Consider the following 21,594-nt stretch of genomic DNA (forward strand, 5'->3'; position numbering starts at 1 on the left):
AAACTTTATCACCAAATAAGTACTTTTGACATCCTCTATTTATATTAGTTATGGTATTATTGATACATCTGTGTGTGTGTGCTTAGTCACTCAGTCATGTCTGACTTTTTGCAAATGGTTGGAAATGGGTTGCCATTTGCTCCTCCAGGGAATCTTCCCAACCCAGGGATCAAACCCACGTCTCCTTTGTCTCCTTCATTGCAAGTGGATTCTTTACCTGCTGAGCCATCAGGGAAGCCCGCTGATACATCTACATATATTAAAAACCCCTTCAGGCAATGTTATACTTTTTAACTGTCATATACTGTCCATGACCTCCGCAACACCTCTGGCTCCTTGGGGCCTTCTTCCTAATGCTCCAGGCAGCACGCTTGAACTATGGTTTCCTTCTTCTGCCACTCATTTCCTGTGACTGTTACTGTGCCTGGAGCCAAGTGACTGGAGGACAGAGAAAGGAAAAAAAAAAGAATGGAGACTTGTTCACATTCTTCCCATCACTGCTCCTCTGGTCAAGCAAAATGATTCTTCCCCCTCCCTCAGGACTTTAGCTGCCGCCCTTCACCACAGCCGCCACCGCTCTCCCCTCCCCACCACCACCGCTGCCACACTACTGCCTATGGGAGAGGCTGAAAAGAAGGAAAAAAGAAACGAGAACCAGGGGATTCCCCCGCCCCCTCTCCCTGACAGTTAGGGGTATCCTTATTTCTTGGATCAGAAACAAGAAATTTCACTTGGAGGATTTCACTTGGAGCTCTTCCTATCAGCCCCTGGTACACACTTCTGAGTTTCTGGCTGCCTTTGGGTCCAGGCTGTGCAACACAGGAGGAAAAAAAAAATGGCAAACTCACTGCTGGCTTAGTGGAACTTTGAATTCTGGTCTCCTTCCCCAATCTGCGGGCTACAATTTATGTTTCAGGGCCCTCAGAGAGCTGCTCCATCCGTTCTGTCCAGAATTTATAGTTGCATTGAGTGTGCAACTACTGTGCCCTTCTTATTCCATCTTTTCTGGGATCAGCATCTCATTTTGCTTTTTAAATCATTGGTGTTTTGCTTGGTGAAAAAAAAAATCCTCAGAAGTTGCATTTTAAAATTTCATAGACCAGCAATAGCTCTTTATTTTGGCCTGAAAGAGTTAGGCAGTCCCCGTACTATTTTCTGAATCTACAGTTCAGAAAGACAAATTCTCAGAGGACCAAATTCACTCCAAGGTTGAACTGCAGACTTACTTGGCCTGCATGATACTTCCAGTTGTTTCTCTTGTTTACATGCTCCGCTTTCACATTAATAAGGGGGGAAATAGAGAGCATTCCAAGAAGGCTGTAAGAATTCTAAACTTTTCAGCCTAAGCGATTGGGAAGATGACTGCCCTTCACCCAGATGTGGAGCATGGAATAGGAAATAACAGTTTTGGTGGTGGGAGATGGTATGTTTTGTCTGTAACACATTGACTTGAAGAGTCTGCCAAAATATCCAGGAAATGGAAACCTAGAGTTGAAAAGTTATCATGGAAGATGTGAGGAAGAAAATTATTAAGGCAAGGAGTAGAGACAGGGGCCACGTATTGAGGTGTGCTTAAACTTCCTGCTGCCAAGGATCCCCCTCCCCCAGTTCAGGCCTCAGTCTGAAGAGCTGCTCAAGACCCCTCCCACTACGGTGCCTGCTCACCCTTCTTGAACATCTCTCTACTCCCCAGAGCCTGGTGAAACCTCCTACGCACGTTCCCTTTCAGGACATCAACTGATCCTTTACCTGGAGTTTAATCAAAGTTTTAGAGCGGGTATTTGGTCACCATGGCAGAACTACTGGGGGAGATTTTTTAGGATTTTTCTGATTCTGGCCCCTGATGGAGACAAATAGTCTGGGGGTAAGTTACAACATTCTGTAGCCTGCTTGACCTTTGTCAAGAATTTGCCCCTTAACTTGAGCTAATCAGTACAATTAGCTCTAGACAGTGAAATAGCAAGGCTTTTCAAGCACATTACCACTGCCAACTTGTATCTACAAATGCCATCAGATTTTATTATAAAAACCATTGTATCAGTCATGGTATGCTAGGTTTTGCTGCCTTAATAAACAAATCCAAATCTCAGTGGCTTAACACCACAAAAGATGCTACACATCCAATAAGAGGCAGTGAGTGCTCTGCTCATCAGAGACTTCTGGAACCTATGCTAACCAAGGCGACATCTGAACTGTAGCTTCCACAATCATGGCACCAGTGGGAAGGGAAAATGATTGGTTCACTGAGACTTGAAGCATCTGCTAACTTTCCTCCCTCTCTCTCTCCTTCCTTCCTTCTTTCATTTTAAAGAATAGTCATATGCCATTGGCCAAAGCAAGTCACACAGCCACATTTAAGTTCAAGGGGACAGTGAAATGAAATCCTCTTTTGCCACTAAGGGGGAAATAGGCAGCCTTGATAATGACTGCCCAAACTATGTCCTCAAGAATTATCTCCTCTTTAGAGTTGAAAACCTTAGACTCTATTAAGGCACTTTCCCCAGGTCTCACAGTTGATAAGTTAGCAGATCACGGATGCAGGCGCACACTTGTTCAGCTCAGATGCTTCCTCTTCAGGAGCCATTATACAGAAGATGGTTCTGATTAGCTTCCAGGGAGCTTCAGATGCTGATAAGTAAAAAGCTTGACCCCCAATTTCACAAAATTAACTTTGTGGAAAAGTTTTTTTATTTCTCTTTTTGAAACAAGCTGTGTGTGTGTGTTTTTTTTTAAAGAATGAAAGAACAAAAGAAAGAAAGAAAAAATAAAGAGATTAAAAAGAGAAGAGAAAACAACAACCAGATCTTTTGCCCACCCTTGATCTGCACCACTGTATTATTGCATGTCAGAGTGATTTGGTTTCTTTCCCACTGTGTGGTATTTTCCATTTAGAAGCCTGGGTCAGGAGTTTGTATATTAATCTACATGCTTGTTCTTGCTTATGTTTGTTCTCTGCTTGATCCCGTACCCTTCATTCATCCTTGGAATGTTCTCGTGACAATGGAAGAACAGCAACGCAGCTAGCCAGACAAAGGGAACAGACCATGGACACAGCCCACCTTCTCTCAAAATTCTAAGAGGGAAGGTAGGGACCTCCCTGGAAGTCCAGCAGTTAATCAGTCTTCCAGTGCAGGGGGTATCGGTTCAATCCCTGGTCAGAGAGCTAAGATCCCACATGCCTCATGGCCAAGAACACAAAACTTGAAACAGAAGAAGTATTGTAACAAATTCAATAAAAACTTTGAAAATGCTCCACATTAAAAAACAACAACAACAACAAAAATATCCTAAAAAAAATAAGAGAGACGGTAAAGGGCATGAGCATGCTCTCTACCCATTTCCCTACTTGAGAGGTCAGCCATGTTTAGTCCCATTCTGTGGATGAGGAAAATGAGGCTCAGAGAAGTTAAGCCCATGTTCAAGGTCACATGTCTAGAACCAGATATAAACCAGCTGCTACCATTTTTCTGAATCATAGCTCAGATCACCCCACTCTGCAGCCTTCCTCCTACCCTCCTACCCGTGGTGCAGCTGTCCTTAAATATATCATACCAGTTGATGCAGATGGAGCTCTCCCTTGTCTAAAGACTTCCGCCTTCACAGGCTTGCTGTCTGATGGGCACAAGAGTAGGTACAGTCCTTTCCCGGGGAGATGTAGAGATGAGACAGCAACCCCACTGCTCACACTGCTGGCCGTGGTGGTGATAGTCCTGCCAACACTTTAGAAGAAAAGTTTGTCAGGTCTCAGGACTCTTCCTGAACAAACTCAAGATCCATAGATGAGTTCTGGAGAGAGGCATGAGTGAGTAGTAGAAATTTGTGGGACCAAGCCTCTGGATGAGCCCATGAGGAAGATCCAGCAGTGTTTTTGTTTTAACTCCAAAGAAGGAAAAACACCACTTGATTAGATTAAATGTGCTTTGAGTAGGGCCCAAAGTCCTCAACTTTAAAGTGCAGGCGATCTGACACTCAAGATATTTTTAGTGGCTTTGATAGCTGTTTCTGACAGCATGAGACCCCAGCTTTCTCCATGCATGGGCTTAGGAGGGGCAAGACAGTGGAGGGGCTCCCTGAAAGAGCTCAAGTCCTGGCCTCCACGGTAGTTATTCTTGGTCTTGACCAGACACATGCATACTTGCAGAATGACTGTTTGCCACTCACTTGCCTGCATCAGAGGAAGTGCTCTCTTCCACCTCCAGAACTCTGTGGTTTGAAATAGGGAAAGGTGACCTTAGGGAGAAGCCAGCCATGGATCCTCTGGCCTGTGGACCAACAGCTGCTTCAAGGGGAACACTGGAGCCATTCCAGGGCTCACACAACCGGCAGGCCTTCCTTCTCTCATCCCTCCCAAATAAATGAACACAGCGGCTATGTCAGTGAGCCTTGAAGACTCAAGACACAGGCTGTGGGGAGTTTTCTACTGAAGCCATAACTTGGCACTAGAGTTGTGTGGTAATTCTCTACATTATAGGAAAGAAAGAAGCCATTTCAAATGCAGCTTGAACTTTTTTAAAAAGATGTCACATACTTCTCTGTGTGTGCCATCTTTTCCCAGATGGATCCAAAATGAGCCACAGAATTTCCCTATTGCAGGGTTTCTGAGAGAATCACAGATTGGAGGGCTGGGAGGGGCTTGGTATGAGACTGTTTTATTCCAACAGGTATAAATATGTTCTTCCTATTTTCTCAATGAGGGGACTGCAGGTCCGAGGTTGGTGATTTCCACATTGACATGGCCAACAAATCACGCTGGTATGGGAGTTGGGGGCAACTGCATTTCTATGCTATGCTAACTGCTTCTCACAAGGAGAAGATGCCACCATCATGCAGAGAGTATGAAACAGAAAACAGTAAAAGAGGAATGTCAACGTCTTGGCAGCAAAGACCGACAAGATGTCACAATCAGCATGCAGTAGGTCTTTAGGTATTGACACCAGGGGCAGGACGAAGGTGACGGGCAAAGTAGAACAATGAACCTGTAGACCGTTTGACTTTGTGATCTGTAGTGCCTGGGTTTGTGTACAAGGTGTATCTGGCTAGTGTTGAACTGGACATGCGGTATCTCTGAGACTTTGTAAAAATCAATTTGTTCAACAAAAAGCCAGTTTGATAAAAGAGGGAAACTTGCCAGTGAGGCTAAGGTGACAGTGATTTCAGGCACCGTGTAAGCTGATTAGCCTCAAACAGCGACACTGCTCCGTATGCTGAGACCTCTGACCCCGTGGCCGCCTTGGAGACACATGGTGCCGGTCACGAGGGCAGCATGGGCAGTGAGTGAAGGCCAAGACCTTATTAGGAGAGTTTCCCAGGAAGCAGGGAAGGCAAACACAGGGCATTCCTTTAGAGTGATGGATTTATTTTGCATTTATTTTTGCTTTACAAAAAAGTCGTGGAATGATGTTTTATAGTACCTTTTTTTCTTTTTTTAATTAACTGAAGGGATTTTTTTCCCCTTCTCCATTTGGATGAATACAGGTCTGGTCAGGTCAGCCCCTGCTTAAACTCCCTCAGAGGCTTCCTCTTGTTCATTTGAAGATAACCCAGCTCACAGAAAAGACCATAAGCATAACTCACTTTTTAAAAAAAAATATTTATTTTTTATGAGAGGATAATTCCTCTACAAATTGTGTTGGTTTCTGCCACACATCAGCCATAAGTATACAGCCATAGGTATATATATGTCCCCTCCTTCTTGAACCTCCCTCCCTCCTCCCACCCAATCCCACGTCTCTAGGTTGTCACAGAGCCCCAGTTTGAGTTCCCTGAGTCACACAGCAAATTCCCATTGGTCATCTATTTTACATATGGTAAGCATCACTGACTTTTAACTGATTTGCACACGATGGCTTTCCCTGTCGATTATGGGATGATACATTTTGGTATTGGTTGATGAACAGCCACTATTTTGAGCTGCCCCCACTTCCCCTCTGGGATCCCTTATCCAGCATCTAACGCAGTGGGGGGCCCTAAACCCTTGCTCCAGCCTGTAGCTCATGTCTGTTCTGATTGGACTTGCCTGTGCCTTTAACACAGGCAAGTGTTAAAGAAGCTCATTAACCCTGCCTGGAAGGCTCGCACAGCCAAACCCGCCCGCTGACCACTTCTCTGTTTTCTCTCCCTGAGCCCTGGCTACACTGCCCTTCTTTATGATCCTCAGGTGGGCCATGTTTCCCTCAGGGATCTTTGCAAGTATGTTTCCTTCTGTCTAGGACGATCTTTCCCACCCTGTCCTCTTCTGACTTCAGTTAACGTTTCTCCTCCTCCCTTCAGTCATTCCTGCTGCTACTGCTAAGTCATTTCAGTCGTGTCCGACTCTGTGTGACCCCATAGACGGCAGCCCACCAGGCTCCCCCGTCCCTGGGATTCTCCAGGCAAGAATACTGGAGTGGGTTGCCATTTCCTTCTCCAATGCATGAAAATGAAAAGTGAAAGTGAAGTCGCTCAGTCGTGTCTGACTCTTAGCGACCCCATGGACTGCAGCCTACCAGGCTCCTCCATCCATGGGATTTTCCAGGCAAGAGTACTGGAGTGGGGCACCATTGCCTTCTCCAGTCATTCCTAGTTGGCTTTAATAAATACAGGTTGAATGGATGAATGAGACAATGACCAATCATGTGTGAGAGGAGCATGTATTTGCATATGGACTTCTTCCATCACCATCAATTGTCTGTCTGGTTAATCATCGCCAGAAGGAGAAAGGGAGCCTGTGGATCAAGAGGCTGTGCTGTCCACCCTCCACCTTGCTCAGTGTTGCTACTCCTGGAGAGAAGCCGCTTCAGCCTAAGTGATGCTCCTTAGCTGCGAGTATTACTGCTTTCAAAGAGGAAAAAGAGGAATAATTGGAATATTTGGGATTCCAGAAGTTGTCTTGTACCAGGTAACTCTTCAGGCTTCCTATCTCCTCTTTCTGGCCATGAGGCAAGAGAGGAAAGGGGAATTAGACAAATTGAACACAGCCTGAAGACTCCCCAACACTTCATTGGAAACCCATGTTCCACTGAGAAGTCCTTTTGCTCCTGTCCTCTGAGCTTGAGGCTGAAGCTCTTCTCGTGTGGTTGTAGACCACAGGTCACGTGGGGGCAGCCCCAGGCAGGCCCTCAGGAGGAACTCGATTTTTAGGTCTTTGTCCCAGATGCCCTAGAGGAGGAAGAGAAAGAAGTAAGTTGAGGAGGCAAGCAGGGGAGAGAAGGCTTCTTAACACTCACCCAAGGTACTTAGAAGCAGCTTAAAACTACATGTTTACCCGTTCGCAAGGGGCTGTGTCGAGTCGCATTGTTTTGCTTAAATCACGCTTTCCTTATTTCCTTATTATTCACTGGGCACAAGCTTGTCTTGACTTTACAGTCTACAAAAGTTTACAACCAAGAAAATGAAAAGGACAATTTTGCAAGCCTTGTGATGGATCCTAAAAGTACCTCACTGGAGCCTGAAATTAGGGGTTTGACTGAAAGTCTGCTTCCCTTCCACCTCCAAATGTTAACAAAGTAGGGATAATGGAGGGCTTTTCTTCCCCGCTGGGACACAACCCCCGAAATGCCATTAAGATGAAAACACTAGTGTTTGTCAAGAGTAGAGAGCAGTATTTTTTCAAAGTGTAATTTTTGGAACACTAGCCCCAAGAAATATTCTGCTAGTAAAAGGATTCCTGGTCAAGTGCTTGTGAGTGAAGTGCAGAAGCTGTGTTACTCATATGTTCCCCCACAAAGGTCTGGTTGTCCCAAGCTGTCTTCCTGCAGTCTGTTCATACTTGGCTCTTATTCCAGTCCCATATGCTCTGAAATCCCAGGAAGCCGCTCTCAGCAGTACACCATTGGTCCTCCAACATTTGGGAGCCTTCACTGGTGCTGACACTGTGCTCCATGCTGAGGACCCCCAGAAGGAATGGAGGCAGACAACAGACTTAAAGAAGCAAGATGGTTGGCCATCTTGTGCAGGATGACCAGCAACTTGGACAAGGGAGTGAAGGGGGCATTAACAATCCATAATTATACTAAGCTTCCCTGGTGGCTCCGACAGTAAAGAATCTGCCTGCAATGCAGGAGATCCGAGTTTGATCCCTGGGTCAGGAAGATTCCCCTGGAGAAGAGAATGGCTCCACACTACAGTATTCTTGCCTGGGAAATACCATGGGCAGAGTGTCCTGGCAATCTACAGTCCATGGGGTCACCAAGAGTTGGACACGAATGAGCGACAAACACTGTACTGGGAAGAAGGTGGAAACCAGGGCTGCCTTGTGTACACGGAGCTGACAGAGGGGTTGAATTTTGTTTCTTATTCTAGGAGCCACTTCTAAGGCCAGTGGGCAGTAGTCACAGGGAAAAGGTTTCAGTTAACAATGAAAAGAGGCTTTGTAACAGAACGTGTCCAACAACAGTATGGGCTATTTTATGAGTCGTGAGTACCTCGTTCTGCAGCTATGCACGAGGGTATTCGACAGCTGCCTTCCAAGATGCTGTGTTTAGAAGACACTGACATACCAGGGAGATGCCAGGGCTATGGGGTAGTCTTTGATTGGGTTCTGAGGCACCCATTCTACTTGGCCCTCTCTGCTGCTGAGGGTTAGTTGTTTATCTCATACGTGCATTTGCCAAGTTGCTTCAGTCATGTCCAAGTCTTTGTGACCCCATGGACCATAGCTTGCCAGGCTCCTCTGTCCATAAGATTCACCAGGCAAGAATACTGGAGTGGGCTGCCATGCCCTCCTCCAAGGGATCTTCTTGACCAGGGACCTAGCCTGTGTTTTCTACATTTCCTGCATTGGCAGACAGGTTCTTTACCACTAGCGCCACCTGGGAAATCTGTTTATCTCATTCATGAGGACAAAATCCTGCCAATCTGATTCATGCGAGTGTATACACACACACACACACACACACACACACACGGATAAAGTAGAAATGCAACAGGACTGAAAGATAGAAAACTTGCTGGTTTTATATAGTTAATTAATATTCTCTTCTGATATACATAATGTAAACAACTCTGTTTAAAATGAGACTGGATTTCACAGTATAGTCTTGACTTTAAGAGAACACTCTGGGACATGTTAGCAGAATATGGTCACAACTCTGAACAAGTTTGAAGTGGTTCAAAATCAGTTCTGGAAAGCCAGCCTAGGTCACTTGGATCAAGTTAGGTCAATAATAATTGCTCTCTAGTTATGTAAGCTGCTCACATCAAGGGAAGAAGGGTGGGAATAGAAGGGAATTCTTTGTACTATTTTTGCGACTTGTCTGTATGTCTAAAATTAGTTTTAAAAAAACCCCATATCCTTGGCTCCTAAGCCCTGCTCATACTGTGCTCTGCCTGATGAACTTCCCCTGTCCTGTAGACTCAGCTCAGGCAGAACATTCCAGATTTCCGATCCCCTCCCATGAGTTCTACAGATGTCCCAATTATACCCACCACTGACCAGTATGATTTTTTGTTTTGTACCTTTCTTGCCTGACTTGAAGCTTCTGGAGCTTCTTTGGACTCAAATGTTTTCTTCATTTCATCTTTCCCTCTCAGTACCAAGACCTTACTGAGCACTCTGTATATATCTCTTCAATGAGTTAATAAATCAATCCAATTTGAACAAGTTTTATTAGGTTTCCTCTTTTTAAAAAAAAAACTGTGGTAAAATATACATGACATAAAATTGACCATTTTCCCCATTTTAAGTGTCCAGTGCATTGGCATTCAGTATATCCCAGTGTTCCATAATTTCTCTCTCATTTTAAATGGTTTAAACTGATCAGAGCTGTTAGAGCCACTTAATCTGGACCCAAGGGACTCGTGGGGCTTCCCTGGTGACTCAAACAGTAGAGAATCTTCGTGCAATGCTGAAGACCAAGTGCGATCCCTGGGTCCGGAAGATCCCCTGGAGAAGGAAATGGCAACCCACTCCAGTATTCTTGCCTGGAGAATTCTGTGGACAGAGGAGCCTAGTGGGCGACAGCCATGGAGTCAGAAAGAGTGGGACACAACTGAGGGACTAACACTTTGATTTTCAAGGGACTCATGACACTTGCACCAGGAGCCACCTGGTCCAATCAAAATCTGTTTGACCGAAGTGGAATTATTTCACCCCATTTGGACCAAGTTGAATCAGGGAGAACGGGTTCCGCCCAGGCTCCAGGCCAGTAGTCGGCACTCAAAGCCAGAGCCTTTTCTTTGTCCTAATCTCGGGGTTGTCACTCTCTTTTGTGTGTGTTTTTCCTCTGGGGGCTACCCGCCCTGCTGCTCTCCTAACTGCTCCCACACACCACACCCAGCGCTGTTCGACCTGGCTCCGGGGCAGGGAGCTCCCGTTCTGCTGCCACCTCATTGTCCCGCCCCTGCACCTGCGCTCTCAAAACAGCTCCTGCAGGCGGGCTTCCGACGCAGTCACCAACAAACAGGCCGACTCATTTAGTCAGACTACCAGTATCTGGACAATCTCTTCCAATTTTTAAGGTCACCTCCACCTCCTCCTGCCGTCCTCGTTAATGTAGTGGTGAGTATCCCCGCCTGTCACGCGGGAGACCGAGGTTCGATTCCCCGACGAGGAGGCAACACACCCTTTTGGGGCTTCCCTGGTGGCTCAGACGATAAAGCCTCTGCCTGCAATGAGGGATACCTGGGTTAGATTCCTGGGTCAGGAAGTTCGATTCCTGGGTGGGGAAGATCCCCTGGAGAAGGAAATGGCAATCCACTCCAGCACCCTTGCCTGGAAAATCCCATGGATGGAGGAGCCTGATAGGCTATACAGTCCATGGGGTCGCACGACTGAGCGACTTCACTTTTCACTTTCACTTTACACCTTCTGGTAGAGGTGGGGCATTTTCTCCCAGTCACTCTTTCCTAACTCACTAGCTCTAAAGGGCTTCATTTGAATTTAAGGAACGTAGCACTGCATTAGGAACCCAAGAAACGGCTCTACTCATTTTGCTGCCATTAGCTATATGGGTAACTTTGGTCATGACCTCTTTGGGATGATATTTGCCAGTGAGTAAAAAGAAGGGCTCAGACATATGAATCAAACTTTGATTTTGGTTATTATTGCTTTGCAGCAGGATTTTTTTCCCCCCTGTGTGTGTATGTGGGGTTTGTGTGTGTGTGTGGCGAGGGGTGGGGAAACAGTATTACCCTAAGACCAGAAAAGTACCAGATGTCTCTGGCTGTCGGAAGCGTGTTTTCTCGCTCCCTCAAGCTGCCGGATCCTAGTTAGAATTCGGAGGGCTGTTGTCCGTTGTCCCTTGCCTTCAGAAGGAGCCAGTGAGGCTTTTCTTGTGTGTGAGTGCTCACGTGTGACTACATATGCCCTTTAGACTAGGGGTCCTCTTTCCTGTCTTAGAGTCACTGCATTCTCTCCTCTTGTTTACATCAAGTTTCCTTGCTGGCTCCCTCCTTCAGCCTCAGCCTCACCCTGTTGCAGCCAGAATGGTTGTTCTGAAACGCAAAGATGCCCGCATCCCTCCTGTGCCTCGGCCCTTCAGGGGCTCTCACAAACCTCAGGATAAATATGATTAGCTCGAAGTTCAAAGCCTCCCACCATCTGTCTCTAGCTTACTCACCTCCTGGTCTCACCCCTTTTTCCTCTTACTTGGCAAGCCCGGGCCACTCTTCCTTCCCCTCTCGCCACGCTCCTCCCTGGTTTCTTCGATCTAGACTGTCCTCCTAGGGAATGATGTTCTCTGGGTACACAGGGATCAGTGGCACTCGTAAGGGGACCCTCTGGGACGTGCGGGTGTGTTGAGGGCCGGTGCTTCATGAGGAGGCCGCCAGGGGGCGGCAGGAGCGACTCCAGATGACAGCAGGAGGCCGTAAGTGGGGGAGGGAGGGAAGGACGGAGGGAGCGCGTATCCCGGCTCTCCTGATCGCAAACTCCGAGCCAGAGCTCTCCGCGCGCGCCCCAGCCGCTGGCCGCCCGCGCAGCCGGACGCGGAACCCCGGCGCAGCGGGAGCCTTGCAGGACGGGCGCGGGGCGGCGGCGGCAGCCGTCCATGCGGCGGGCTCGGGGCTGCCCGGCGCCGGGAACCACGCGGGGGCCAGGCAAGGCGGCCACTGGCCGCACCGGGACTCGGACCGCCAGGTGAGCAGAGCCGCCCGCGTCGCGCGCCCCCTTCCGCCCTGCCCCGGGGGCCCGGATCCGGCCCGGCCGCTGCCCGCCTCTCGGTCCCCCTCTGGACGGCCAGGAGGGCTGGCGCGGGCGGCGGGCTCAGTGGGTGTGTCAGGGGCGCCGGGGGGCTGCTCCCGAACCAGGCAGGGGAAGCCAGCGCGCGTCTGGTCCGTCCCGACGGCTGCGCCTCCTTCTCCCCTCTTCGCTTTCTGGGGGATTTGCCCTGTCCGGGCGCCAGCACTCACCCCTCCACCCTCCCACTCGGAAACTCTAGGGACGGTCAACCTTGGTCGGCCCGGAGTTGGGCCCCCAGCTCTCTGGGTCGGGGTAGATGGGAACCGGTGAGTGCACACCCAGCCCGCGAGCCCTAACCGCAGCCTGGCCAACCTCCTTGCCGGGGCGGGAGAACTGATGGAGCCTTGGTTGGCGCGCGTCGAGCCCCATCCTGGGGCCTCGGCCACACCGTTTTCTAGAAAGCCTCAGATCTGTGTATGTGTCTGATCTAAACCGCTGCAACCCAGCGCCACGGGGAGCCGGAGTGGATGGGTTGCTTCCGCCAACTCTGGACACTTCCTCGAGTGCAGCCCAAGTACCTGCGGTCCCTGGGCGCGCGTGTAGGATTAGCTTTCACGGAACTAGCCCGCACTGGAACTTTAGCGATCGCGAAGTTACTGGGGGTTTGTTGTTTGGTTTTTCTTTGAAATAACATCAGTCCTAACTTGGGAAGAAGCTTTCAGGTCGTTCTCGAGCCCACTTAGCATCTGGAATGTGTGGGGTCTGGGATCTCCTTAAGCAGTCCCCACTCAGCCCCGCGCCGGGGTGCCTCCAGTACAGCCTGTTGAATGTGCGTGCTCGCGCCTCTTCCGGTCTCCTTTGTGACCCCCATCACGCAGCCCTTTGTCCCTTGGCAGGCAGTTAGCGAATCTGAAGCCTCGGACCTGGGTAGCCAAAGAGATCATGGGATGCCTGTTGGAATTTAGAATAAGAGAAATAGAGACCCAAGAGAGGGCTAACGAATCATCTTGTCCAACTGTCCTTTCACAGCCGAAGGCACCCAGGCACCACATAGTCTAAATGTTAAAATCTTAAAATTTGTATAACGTGCTCATGTCTTCTACGTCATTGATAAAAGTGATGAAGTGATTGAGCTTAAAAGGATTTTATTGAGTCTCAAAATACAAAGAAGAAAACATTTTTAACAGGTGATTTAAATACAGCGCTACTCAATTCCTATTGATTTCTGTTAGCACCATGGTTGAATTACTTGGAAAACAAAATCTAGCCCTGAAATTAATGTAAGGAAGCTAATGGGAGTCCTGGGACTTTCCTATAAACTTATGCAGGGCTGGAACAGGGATTTCCCAGAGGTCCCGGAAGTGAGTTTGGGTGATCAGGATACTGGAGCCCCCACTGGACAAGCAGCTGGTGTGGCCTCTTGTGGGCAAAGCTAGTCAGCTGAACTTGTGTGATCTCCGTGCCCAGCACCCATCAGGGTGCCAGCTTGGTCTTATCTTCATTTCAGTCTCCCATGAAGAAGTGGTTCCAGTTCATTGTTAAGTAAAAATAAAATACAGCTAAAGTTTGGGAATAAGATCAGGATTGGATATTTTGACTTGAAGGGTTGTTGTTGTTGTTTTTGACCCAGAAGTGCTTATTGTGATTGTAATCACATTATCCTAAAGAGTGCCTGGATATTGATTGCCCATCCCCCCACATTTCTCTCCATGGTACCACCTTTTTCCAAGTTGGCTGGGAGTCTCTATTTTTGAGAGCACCAGACTCCCCATTCCATCCCCCTCACTTGTAGGTAATTCGTTACCAAGTCCCTTCCACATTCTTTTGTGATATCCCAGGAAATAATTTTCCTGTCTGTTCCCTCTGCCTCCTCTTTAAACCATGTCCACATTGCAGTAATAGTCTCCCCTCTTGACTCCCGGCCACGAGTCCCTTTCTTCATTTTAATCCATCATCTTTCATGCTGACAGATTAATATTTCTCAAATTCTGATTTCGCCACATCACTCCTTTCAAGAAATCACAATGGCTTCCCAGTATTCACTTCACTTTAAATCTTCTCCAGCCAATATTTTTGGGCATCTGCTGTGTGCCAGGGACTGTTACTATGTGCTGGGGCTTAAATTAATAACAAGACAATATCCTTGCCCTTGAATTGTTAACAGGCCAACAGATAATATACAGCCACCCAAGAGACAGATGTAAAGAGAGAATCACAAACCAAAGTTAATCATTGGGGTGTGCAAGACATAAAGGAGACACAGATGAGGGAGAAGTATTTTCCTGTATGAGAAGAGCTGGGGAAATTTCACCTGGGCTTTGAAACATGGGGAGCAGTTCAAGGAGATGGGAAAGACTGAAAGGAGGGAAAGCATGCCAGGCAGAGGGAAGAGTTTGAGCAAAGATCCAGTGTGAAAGCACTGGTATGGACGTGGTGGTGTCATGGCCATTCTTCATCTAGGGATTTCAAAGTGTTAGTCTCTCAGTCGCATCTTTGCAACACATAGGCTGTATCCTCTGTTCATGGAATTCTCCAGGCAAGAATACCGGGGTGGGTAGCATTCCCTTCTCCAGGGGATCTTCCTGACCCAGGGACTTCTGCCTTAATTTGAGTCTACATTTTTGATCCAAGAGCAGCTCAACTCTTTCCTGCCTGAAGTCCTTCATTCCATTTACCTGGTCTTTTTATTGTGGTCTTATATGCCTCCTCGGAGAAGGCAATGGCACCCCACTCCAGTACTCTTGCCTGGAAAATCCATGGACAGAGGAGCCTGGTAGGCTGCAGTCCATGGGGTCGCTGAGAGTCGGACACGACTGAGTGACTTCACTTTCACTTTTCTCTTTCATGCATTGGAGAAGGAAATGGCAACCCACTCCAGTATTCTTGCCTGGAGAATCCCAGGGATGATGGAGCCTGGTGGGCTGCCGTCTATGGGGTCGCACAGAGTCGGACACGACTGAAGTGACTTAGTAGCAGCAGCAACAGCAGCATATGCCTCCTAACCCTAGCTCAGAAATTCAGATTTCCTCTCTGCTGGGCTAAATTTCTCCAGGAAGTGGATCCCAGCCTGTCTTAGGTATTCCTTTACACTCTTTGCACTGACTCTGTATTCAGCCTAGACATGTTCTAATGGGCATGCCTCATCTCCTCAGCCACCTCGAAGTTTCTCCAGAGCAGCTCCTGCTCTGAGGACCTCTCCCAGGCTGTGGGACACAGTCCCAGCACACTGCCAGCACTAGCGAACTTGAGAATGTGACTCGCTTTGACCTTCCATCCTACTTTTCCCTCCTCTCTCTTCTTCTCTCCACTTTCCCCACCTTTGATCTTTCTTTTTGTGTGTCTGCAGAGTTGTGATATTTATTTACATGTATGTTTATTAATTGGCTTCTCTTTGAAGATAATGGATGAGACGTGTTGCGCTGGTAGCTAACGTATGGTGCAGACCAGCACCGGGAGGGGAGCTGCAGTGTGAGGCTGTGCCTTTAGATTGCATTGCTGACACTTGCCTTGTTTCAGGATCCCCCCTCTTCACCCCTCTCTGCCTGACCTGTGCAACTGATGCAGGCCTACTTCTCATCTTTGGGTCTGATTTGCCTTCTCTTCTTTCCCCAACCCGTCAAAACTGACTTCTCCAGTTTCTGGAGCCTTGCTGGCCTGATGAACTCATTCAGGTCAAGTTTAATGAGCCTGTGTGTGCTGGGCCTGATGCTTTCGTCCCCCCAGCAACCTAGGACAGCAGCAGTATCATCCACACTTGAGGAAACTCCGCTTCCTTTCCTGAGGTCAACAACTCAGGTTTTGAATCTAAGTCTTAGAACCTAGCTTTCTCAGTCTGGTGCTCCTCCTGCTATATCACTGTTCCCTGAAAGGGTTGCTTTCAGAACACCTGAATCAGAATTAAGATCTGGTGGGAAAAACTCAGATTCCAGAATGGAGGCAGGGCCTGGGATGGGCATTGTAAAGGTGGCCTTAGGTAGTTCTGCACACTCAGGTTTAAGGATCACTGCCCTAGGCTGCCTTTACAAAGGAGGTTCTAATGACAGGTGGGTGGGCGAATAAGCCTCAGGATCCCACATAGGACGGTCCTTTTTAACAGGCCTTGACCTTGACTTTAAGGAGTGAGCCCTCTTTTGGTCAAAGGGGTCTTCAGTTTAGTCCTAAAAGCGTGCTCCCTACCCGTCCCCATAAAGGCAGGTGAGCCTGCTGCTGCTGCTGTCACCTCAGTCGTGTCCGACTCTGTGTGACCCCATGGACTGCAGCCTACCAGGCTCCTCCATTCATGGGATTTTCCAGGCAAGAGTACTGGAGTGGGTTGCCATTGCCTTCTCTGCAGGTGAGCCTAGCGTCCATCATGATGGCTCACTCTGACTATTTCTGGGCCAGAGCAAGTGCCGAGGGAGAAGGACCAGAGGGGATTGGTTTGCAGCCCCAAGTTGCCTGGAATCACAGTGGACTGGGACTCCCCAAATAGAGCTGAGCATGCTGGCCAGTCACTCCCTCCCTCTCTCTGGGCGTGGTGAGTCAAACCTCTTCCTTACCCGAGTGGAGTCTGCTCACTGACCCCTCTCCTTCATTCTACAGGCCTTCGTTTTGTGCCCTCAGCCCTCCAGTCGTCTGTCGGTAACGATGGATGGCCACAACCCAGAGGGTGGGTGTGGGGTCGGGTGCACAGGCACACAGGGCATTCAGCAGAAGTCCAGCCCCCAGTGGGTGCCCAGTGTCGCTTCTCATCCTGTTTAACTGCTCTGAAACTGTCAGTGCTTGGCAGGCAGTTGGTGCTCAGAAAGAATCTGCCTGCCAATACAGGAAATGCCAGAGACTTGGGTTCGGTTCCTGGGTTGGGAATAGCCCCTGGAGAAGAAAATGGCAACCCACTCCAGTATTCTTGCCTGGGAAAATCCCATGGACAGAGGAGCCTGGCGACCTATAGTCCATGGGGTCACAAAAAGTTGTACATGACTGAGCATGCGGGACAGGACGTATGTGCACTAGAAAAAGTATGTAATCTCAGACCCCTCAGGTCCAGGGGGTTTGTGTTTAAAGGGCTAAATATCACAACTTTATATTCAAATCCAGGAAATGAACACCCCCAGCTGTGCAGTAATAATAATGATGATGGTGATGGAGATGATAAGGAATTAATTATCCATTCAGCATCCCCTCCCCTCTCCATTTCCCTCCTCCCATTTTCCCTTTGGTTTCCTCTAAGAAGAGGAAGGTAGGCAGCAGTTTTCTTTTTCGCTGGTTACTTGTCCCGAGAGAGTGCTGTCTTTCTGCTTATCTCTCTTTCTTTTCCCCTAATCTTTCCCTGAACATTGGAGAAGGAAATGGCAACCCACTCCAGTATTCTTGTCTGGAGAATCCCATGGACAGAGGAGCCTGGCGGGCTACAGTCCAAGGGTCAGAAAGAGTCAGACACGACTGAGTGACTAACGCTTCCCTGAACATACTGTGTTTTCTGTCTTCTCCTATGAGCCTTGCTTAAGCGGATCACTGAGCGGTACCCTGGCAGCCTTCTACCTTAGCCCCTCTACTCCCCGGGTGTGGTCCAGAAAGCCGGCTTACAAGGCGGTTGTCCCAGAAGGGTGGCACCGAGCAGCCCACGACCTGGGCTGGGCAATCCTCCCAGCCAGCTGGCCGACTGCCCGAGGGCTGGCCAGCAGCGAGGACCCAAGTAATGAGTGATTAATGGGCGCCCCATCTAATCTCCTGCCAGGGGAAATGAAGGGCCAGTCGTGGGCTGGGGCTCGTCATGACCTGCTCCAGGTGGGCTTGGAATGCACCCAGCTCAGGATGGGGATTAAGGCTTGAAAGATGAGAGGAAATGAGATGTTAACCCTTTGCGCTGTGGCCCTCTGAGCCCCAGCAGGGAAATCTCAGGGGAATTATCTGTAGGCATCTGATGAAAGGGGAGCCTGGCCTTTGATTTACGGCAGGGATGTGGCCACATGACTCTGGCAGGAGGGGGGCAGGGTGTGACAAGCGACGGCTTTGACTTAACCATTTTTCTCGGAGGCTCAGATTAATTTCTTATGAAAATGGAGTATGTGGACTGCAGGGAGGCTGCTCTACCTGCTTCCTTCTCAGAAACCTTTCAATCATATCAGCACGTTACAAATTTGTAGTTGCCAAGCAGACCTTTCCTTCTGTAATGCAGTGTCCCTGATCTCCTGTTGTTTTGAGGAGGATGGAGGAGAGAGTCTGGTCGTTGGCGGTGGGCCCACCTCCTTCCTCAGGTCAGCAAGGAGCACTGGGGCTCTGAGGGTGGGAACCAGCTCCCTGAGTTCCTTGACTCTGCCATGCTGGGGAGCCCTGAACCTTAACCTCTTGTGCTGTAGGGCTGTAAAATGGGCATCATAATAATACATAACATGGGTGAGATTCGTGGGGATGTAGAAAGCTTTCAGCAGTCTTAGGCATGCGGACCTGCCATGTGAAGATTGTGCTGTGGGCTTAGTCACTCAGTCGTGTCCGACTCTGTGGGACCCCGTGGATTGTAGCCTGCCAGGCTCCTCTGTCCATGGGGATTCTCCAGGCAGGAATACTGGAGTGGGTTGCCATGCCTTCCTCCAGGGGATCTTCCCAACCCAGGGATGGAACCCAGGTCTCCCGCATTGCAGGCGGATTCTTTACTGTCTGAACCACCAGAGAAGTCCATACATGGGTGAGATTCATGAGAATGTAGAAAGCTTACAGCAGTCTCAGGCACGTGGACTTGCCATGTGAAGGTTACCCATCACTTTTTTCTCGCCTTTCTGGGAAGGATGTAAGCAGCTTCTCTTCCACACTTCTCAGATTCGCTTAGGGTGATGGATCTCACTTGCTTGACCTCTGACCCTCACATGCCTTGAATTCTGGTGCCCCCTCCCTTTGCCGCTGGCTCCCTGGCCTCCAGCCGCCCTTTCATTCTACTCCCTGCCCCCGCCCCACCTCCGTGCTCAGCGGCCAGAGCTGCTGGACCGGGTGGTGACTCCTGCCCGATCCTCTGGTGGCACGGCCCTTCCACACCAGCGCTGCCCACTGCCGCCTTGCTGTCACCTGTAGCCCAGAGAAAACTGGCTGAGAGTAGAGACAAAAGCTGCCTTGGAAGCAAAGTTAGGACCCGTGGAGACAGTCTAATCTGGGTGCAAATCACAGCTCTGCCCATTTTCTGGTTTCTCTGAGCTCCTGTCACCCCATCCTTGATTGATGCTAAGAATAGCAATGCTTATCTAATGGTTGAGAGGGTCCAACCCGACAGTGGACATGAAGCCTTTGGCGGGGGAGAATTTATTGCTGGTTATATTGGGTTGGCAAAAAGTCAGAGACGACTTAACTACTAAAAAACAACAATATTGGGTTGGCCAAAAAGTTTGTTTGGGTTTTTCCATAGCATTTTACAGGAAAACCCAACAAACTTTTTTGCCAACCCAGTAGGTGAGCCTTGAGGGTGGAGCTGTGTCTTCAAGTTTTGAAGTCTTATTACGGAGTATACACTGGCATCCTCGCCTCTAGCTCCGTTTAGTGTCTTCTCCAGAACGGACACGTACTCAGGTCCTGCTTGACTTTGGTGATGTTTTAGTCAAGGCCCAGGGTTTTATTCTGCTTGAAGTTTAAAGGATCTTCTGGCCAGCTAAGGGAGAAGGAACTGCTGTTTATGGATCTCCGTGTCAGGGATTTACCTGCGTGCACTTATTTAATCCTCTCAACAGTCCACATGAGCTAGATGTTATTCTTCTTGTTCGATAGCCTAGCAAACTGAGGCTCAGAGAGATTAAGGAAATTACAGGGGCTCATGCAACAAATGAACGTCAGAATGATATTTGAATTCCAACTCATCTGACTCCAGAATATGAGCTCTGGGGAGAACCAATGGGCCAGGTAGTACCTCACTGTAATTATAACCTGCTGAGAAATATAAGTATAGCCACTTGAAAGCCTAATTGTAACCCATTTGAAAATTTTAAACATTGAGATATAGTTCCCATACTGTAAAATCCACCATTTTAAAGTACACGTTCAGTGCTCGTTAGTTTATTCACAGAGTTGTGCCACCATCACCACGATCTAATTCCAGAATATTTTCAGCACCTCTCAAAGAAAGTCCATACTCATTAGAAGTCACTTCCCACTCCTTCCTTTCCCAGCCTGTGGAAACCATGAATCTACCTTCTGTCTCCATGGATTCTGGACATTTTATATAAATGGAATCTTATATTGGGTTGGCCAGAAAGTTTGTTTGGGTTTTCCCATCCCCTCTTATGGAAAAACGTGGAGGAACCTTTTGGCCAACCCAGTCTTCTGTGACTGCTTTCTTTCCCTAAGACTGTTTTCAGGGTTTGTCCGTGTTGAAGCCTGTATCAGTGCTCCATTCCTTTTTATTGCTGTGTGACCCACTTAAAATAAAAAGTAAGGGTATTTTGCTTAGAGAAGAGGTGGGGTTACAATTGCAGGTGTAGCACAAAGCGGTGCTCATTTTTTACTGTGGGCAGGTGTGAAGGAACAGAGTGGGGGGTGGAGGCGGGTCAGTGCTTGGCTGGGTTCCCATGTCTGGGAAATGCAGGGATGCCCAGCTTCCCTGTTCCAGGCACTCATGCTGCCCTTGGCTTGTGTCTTTGGCCAAACTTACTGAGATGCACCCCGAAGTAGCCATGGGCGTGCCATGGACCCCTGCCTCGGAGAGGTGGGCTAGAGGGTTCTGGAGCTATCTTTACCACAGTCTGCCTGATGTTGGTGCTGTGGAGACATTTTAGCCCCTGCTGTAGTCTGCTGGATTACTTTTAACTCCAGGTGGACCAACCTAGATAGCATATTGAAAAGCAGAGACATGACTTTGCCAACAAAGGTCCATCTAGTCAAGGCTATGGTTTTTCCAGTGGTCATGTATGGATGCAAGAGTTGGACTGTGAAGAAGGCTGAACGCCGAAGAATTGATGCTTTTGAACTGTGGTGTTGGAGAAGACTCTTGAGAGTCCTTTGGACTGCAAGGAGATCAAACCAGTCCATTCTAAAGGAGATCAGCCCTGGGTATTCTTTGGAAGGAATGATGCTAAAGCTGAAACTCCAGTACTTTGGCCACCTCAGGCAAAGAGTTGACTCATTGGAAAAGACTCTGATGTTGGGAGGGATTGGGGGCAGGAGGAGAAGGGGACAACAGAGAATGAGATGGCTGGATGGCATCACCAACTCGATGGACGTGAGTTTGAGTGAACTCTGGGAGTTGGTGATGGGCAGGGAGGCCTGGCATGCTTCAATTCATGGGGTCGCAAAGAGTTGGGCACAACTGAGCGACTGAACTGAACTGAACTGAACTGGACCCCAGTGTCATGCGCTGATGATGGCACTGCTGATTTGCTTTATAAAAATAATTTTATTTATTTAGGCTGTGCTGGGTGCTCATTGCTGTGTGGGCTTTTCTCTAGTTGCAGGGGTGGGGGCTCTTTTCCTGCTGCAGTACACGGACTTCTCATTGTAGTGGCTTCTCCTCACAGATCACAGGCTATAGGCTCATGGGCTTC

The 21,594-nt window shown here is 48.6% G+C and overlaps 1 protein-coding gene and 1 long non-coding RNA gene across 3 annotated transcripts in view; one reads left to right on the top strand and one right to left on the bottom strand.

Annotated features, from left to right (window-relative positions):
• Positions 1–6,615: 6,615 nt before the first annotated feature.
• LOC132346339 (uncharacterized) lies at positions 6,616–13,183 on the bottom strand. Its single transcript, XR_009496142.1, has 2 exons — positions 12,676–13,183; positions 6,616–7,137 (listed from the first exon to the last, which is right to left on the bottom strand). It is a non-coding gene; the product is annotated as an uncharacterized lncRNA (long non-coding RNA).
• Positions 10,260–21,594, top strand: part of THSD4 (thrombospondin type 1 domain containing 4) — a 677,746-nt gene continuing 666,411 nt past the window's right edge. Inside the window, exon 1 of one of the 2 annotated variants that reach the window (XM_059890602.1) lies at positions 10,260–10,477. The gene's annotated coding sequence lies outside the window, so the exon portion shown is untranslated. Of the gene's footprint in view, positions 10,478–11,844; positions 12,056–21,594 lie in introns of those variants that run through there. The other variant, XM_059890601.1, reaches the window with a different exon arrangement.

Source organism: Bos taurus, chromosome 10, assembly GCF_002263795.3.
Source record: "Bos taurus isolate L1 Dominette 01449 registration number 42190680 breed Hereford chromosome 10, ARS-UCD2.0, whole genome shotgun sequence".
Taxonomy (NCBI): domain Eukaryota; kingdom Metazoa; phylum Chordata; class Mammalia; order Artiodactyla; family Bovidae; genus Bos; species Bos taurus.